The sequence below is a fragment of the Aplysia californica genome, unplaced genomic scaffold, assembly GCF_000002075.1.
Source record: "Aplysia californica isolate F4 #8 unplaced genomic scaffold, AplCal3.0 scaffold00130, whole genome shotgun sequence".
Lineage (NCBI taxonomy): Eukaryota > Metazoa > Mollusca > Gastropoda > Aplysiida > Aplysiidae > Aplysia > Aplysia californica.
This window is the reverse complement of record NW_004797400.1, coordinates 888,344-893,783: the sequence shown is the minus strand read 5'-3', so window position 1 is coordinate 893,783 and position 5,440 is coordinate 888,344.

Below are 5,440 nucleotides of genomic sequence, written 5' to 3'. Positions count from 1 at the left end.
TTCTTAGTCTTGGTCTTTGTTGTTTTAATTTTTGTTTTACTTCAATAATTTACCTGTTACATTTCTTATTTGGGGTCAAATTTTGTTGTACCTTCTGTGATGAAAGATGAACAAGGTTTGCACAGTGGAACTCGGATTTAACGAAATCGAATTCAACGAAAGAAGTTGGATTTCCCGTTTTTTAAAAATTCATAAAAACCAATAACAACAACTCGGATTCAACGAACACATCAATGAGAAAGCTCGGATTCAATGAAGTCGCTTGCAGGGTGAACAGGCTCCACTGACGGGGCTTCGTTCATTTTTCTCCCGCAACAAATCTTATGTTTCTGGAGACCATCCATGGCACCTGCATGGTGAACCATCTTTCGCTTATTCCATTGTTTATATATGATGCGGCCAATCAGCGGCACGAGTTATTAGCTCTATAAGTTCACGCAGACATGTCTTAGCCTGTGTTGGGGTTGGTCAGTTATTTTATTCCTCCGGCTACTGACCAATATTACAATGATAAGCTAGTCTTGACATAGACCCACAGTTTTTTCAGGAGCTGAGTAGAAACTTGTACAATGTAGATGTAGTGGCACCTAAGAGAGATTGAAAGTGGAGGCATTGCCAGAGTGCTTGTCATTATTGTAAAAGCTTTATACCTCTCAAAGACAAAGTTAAGATCACTTAGGAGGGCTGCCTCAGTCTTGCCAGCCAGGGCCAAGCTGGGCTGAGAGGATGATAATATTGCCTTTCAGGAGAGATACATGCACTCGATAAGATAACTTTCCTTCTTGAGATTCGAACTTTGACATGTAGCCTATCTGTTTGCACCTGCGAAGGGTCTAACCAATAGGCCTACCCTACAAACACCAGAAGAACCTTCGAACGAAGCTGAGGGTTTTCAGTTCAAATGTGAAGTCAGTCCTGTTGTATGGATGTGAGACATGGAACGCATCGCAGACTTGCATAAAGAGGATCCAGGTTTTCTTGAACAAGTGTCTAAGAAAGTTACTGAGGATCAGATGGACATACAGGGTCAACAACGAGGAAGTGTTAAGGAAACCAAGACAGATCCCGGTCAGAGATTAGCTCTAGGTAGGAAGAAGGCGGAGGCGATGGATCGGACATACTATCAGGAAGCCAGGCAGCTGCATAACGAAGAAAGTGTTGGGTTGGAATCCACAGGATAAAAGATCAAGGGGAAGACCGTGTGGAACCTGGAGAAGAATCACAGAAATTGATGTACAGAAAAGTGGGAAGACATGGATTCTGGAATAACAGCAAGAGGCTAACCAAGAATAGAGAAAGGTGGAAAGTGTTTGTCCATGGCCTGTACAAATCATGTACCCTGGTGCAGGGTGAGAAAGGCAATGATGATGATAACCAGAAGAGCACCTGTCAAGCGCCCATCGTCAACACTGTCTTGTAGTATGTGATGTGGGGATGAGGGTACATCTTTCAAGTAGGTGGTTGGCGGGTGCTCTGGTATAGTTTGCTCCTCCCTTCCTGTCAAACATTTATCGTCATTTCTCTTCCTTCTTTTTTGTATTTGTTTCTCACCTGTAACACGTCTAATCTTTGGCACTTAAATGACCAAATTGTGTTGCAATGAAGTAGGCCTACCATAAAACGATTACTAAAACAGACACCCCCCCAGAAAACAAACAAACAACTAAAACAAAACAAAACAACACATCTTTCACTACCACAGTGTTCGTGTAGCAGTTTCGAAACAGGCATTGGGATCTAAACTAAAGGTGCCTTATCCTCCTGGTTTTTTGTTTTGTTTAGTAAAGGTTTTACGGCCCTCGAAACTGCATAAGTAAGGTCATATGAGCGCTGGAAGATTAGAGATGTTACAAGAGAGTAACAAACATAAATAAAGAAGAAGGGGAGATAAGGACGATAGATGTTTGATTGGAAAGAAGAAGCAAACCACACCAGAGCACCCGAGAGAGAGAGAGAGAGAGAGAGAGAGAGAGAGAGAGAGAGAGAGAGAGAGAAGGAGGGAGGGAGAGAGAGAGAGAGACCTCACAATCAAAACCAAATTTCTCGATTGGTGTTCAGCATTTTATTTTCGCATTTACAATGACTCATAGTACAATAACGAAGAATAAAGAAACGTAATGGTACTAACTCAAATTTTCATGCAGTTTGTGATCAAACCATTATTTGATCAAGTCATGGGTTAAAACAAAAAGAACAACCATTTTTCCTGATGATTCATCAATGTAAATTATGACATAGACATCGCGGTTGGAAATGGTATATACATTCATGTATATATATGGTTACTACTCGATATAAAACAAGATTTTCAGCATATTGAAATACCCACAAAGCCAACGTGAGGTCAGGGGAGAATAAAAACATAACCATTTGAAACTTGAAAACAACGTATCACATCTTGAGTCCAACTGAGGTTGATATAGGGTTACAGCAATTTGCCTCTATAAACGCAGAAACAATTTAACCAAGATCTCAAACCCTACTTAAAACATTCTGCTCTCACGTGTTTCGCTTCCCGAGAGTCGAAACAGACAAGAGGGTGTGGGGGACGGGGGTAATGACTTCTACAATTGACAAAAGATAAAAGTGAAGACTTTCCGTCTACTGAATAAAAATAAAAATACTATCTAATAAATATAATAATAACAATAATGATAATAGTAATAGTAACAATAACAACAACAACAATAATAATAATAATAATAATAATAATAATAATAATAATAATAATAAAAATAGAATAAGATGATGAAAACGATGATGATACTAATAATAAATTATATTGTTTAAAAATAGGCCTTAATGATGATGATGATGATGATGGTTTTGACACTTCTACATGTATCTACTAAAAATGGTGTAGATAATAATGTTAATAGTTTAAAAAATATGATACTGAAAACGATAATTATGATCATAATGATATTAATAATACTGACGATAATAATAATAATAATTATAATACGGCCTAATAATAATAATAATGATAATTATAATAATAATAAAAATAATAATGATAAAAACAGTAATATATAGACGCTACAAATACAAATAAATATTACAATAAGAGTAGACCGATGATGATGATGATCCATAATAATAATAATAATAATAATAATAATAATAATAATAATAATAATAATAATATAATAATAATACCAATATACTAATTACCGATAAAAATAACATGGTTATTACTAAATGCCATGGTGATGTTGTTGTTTTGATGATGATGGTGACGACGACGATAAGACGATGATGAAGATGATGATGGTAATAATGATGTAGAATACAGGGAAAGGCAACAAAATATGTGAGGATAATTTCTAAATAAACCATCAAACGAGAATTCTGCACCAGACGTTTTTGCAAAGCTTCCCGTGACGAGAGGACCAGCCTGGCAACTGGGAGGACCACTTACTCTGCCGAACACTGACAAAACGCCTTCTTCTTCTTCACAGCAGTTTCGACTCGAGATTAGATTTACTTTGGTTCTTTCAAATCAGTAGGGTAACTGCTCCGGCTATTGATTTTAAAGGAAAAAAAAATAATTAAAAAATTGGCGCCAAAAATAAAAAAGGTGTTTTGTCAGCTTAGGGCAGTACAAAATGTACTCTGGTGTAGTACCCAAGCCGTGGAGGTAGTCATGTCATGACTGGGCTGTACATCTGTCTAACTGTTGAGTGAGATCCAATCTCAAGGCTTCAAATTTGTGCATTGCTAATTTTGCTTTTTTTTTTTTGCTTCCGAAATTTTTTAAAACAATTCTTCGATATTCCAGTACATTACGTTTTCATTATATAAAAAAACACAAAACAATCTTGCGGGAAATTGGGGTGGGGGTGGTATGTGAGTGGATTGAATAACACCCAAAACATAACATCCTATCCACTAAAATGTTTAAAACGGTAATCATAAAAAGGGGGAAAAAAGAATTATTAAAAAAAAGACTAATTAAAGAAAGCAATAGTAAACAAGAATGCCTCGCGTGCACTGTTCTCTGCACATGTAAATGACAATATTTTGTAAGAACAGTTTTTGCTTTGACAGATAAACATGTGGATCTACATGTACTTTGGTCTTTCTTTTACAAATAAGATATTTTAATTACAAAAGTCTTTTAAACGTTTTGAAATTCAGAAAAAGAGAATCAAAACATGCATTTGACTGTACGAGAAATACGTAGATATCCATATAAATGAGAAACAAAACGAGAAACCCGCAGATTATACCACAGTTGGAAACCAGTATCGCATGATTAAGTAAAACAAACAGCCAAGTGGTAGCTTAAAATACAAATACTCATGTGGTGAATACTTTACTTTTCAGTTTTTCCTTTCTCTTCCTGCCATCTTCTTTTATTCTGATAAAACTTGATGATGATTTCGATTACTTTCAACATAGTAATATTGTCTTTTAGTTTTAAATCAAGATTGTCTTTGGAAGTATAATGTGTTTCTCTTAACTGATGAATCCTGAAACGATTCGAAACACTTTATGACTTTATGGCGTATCTCGTCCTTCTCAAAATTAGGACAAAGGGTAACAGAAAAAGCCGAAAGTTTTGCAGTAAAAACGAGTATATCTGTTCCTCTCTTTCTTTTACGATCCAAGGGAAAACAAAAGAATGTTTTATAGGTCCCAGGAGTAAAAAATATCTTTAACGCCCCTGAAATACTGAGACTTGTGACCGACAACTACTGTGTACGATGCTTATGCTCTGACTCTTTGCCCGAACAAGGTGTCAGTTCGGTTTTTGGAAAGAGGTCTGTTAAAAAAAATAATCATTTACATAATTAATTAATTAATAATTTATTTATTTATCTATTTATTTATTTTTAAAAAATATTTTGGGAGGGGATTTGTTAAAATCGAGTTTCCCTTTTCTCTTTTGGGTTGCTTTATCGTACCGAGCTCTGGTTGGTCCTCACAAGGCAGGGGCGAGGCAAACGATTCAAACTGCGTTCTTGAAGGCAGAAACATTTACAAGAAAGGAACCACAATAAACCAATGGCCCATCTTGATCTAAAAAGATTGCTCTATCTATTAAAATAAGGTATTTATATGCTTATGCAGCTCCCAGACTTTCACGATCCCGTTTCGATTCTGGAAACAGCGCACTTAGTTTTACCATATACTCATGTATGTGAAGATAATACGGTGGTTGCAGACAGAATGATAGTTAAAAAATACAATGCCTCAAATCCAACTTAAAAATAATCATAATTTATATCTTCCTTATCAAAATGGGTTGCAGGGGTATGACAAAAAAACCACGTCTGGTTTCTTATTAAAAAAATAACCAATGAAACGTGCATGGAACGATGATAACGTCCCTTATCTCCTTTAAAAAAAAAGCAATTCAAACTGCAAAACAAAAGTAATCAAAGGCAGACTATAAAACCAAAACCAAAACAAAAATCAATCCCAAACCTCCCCC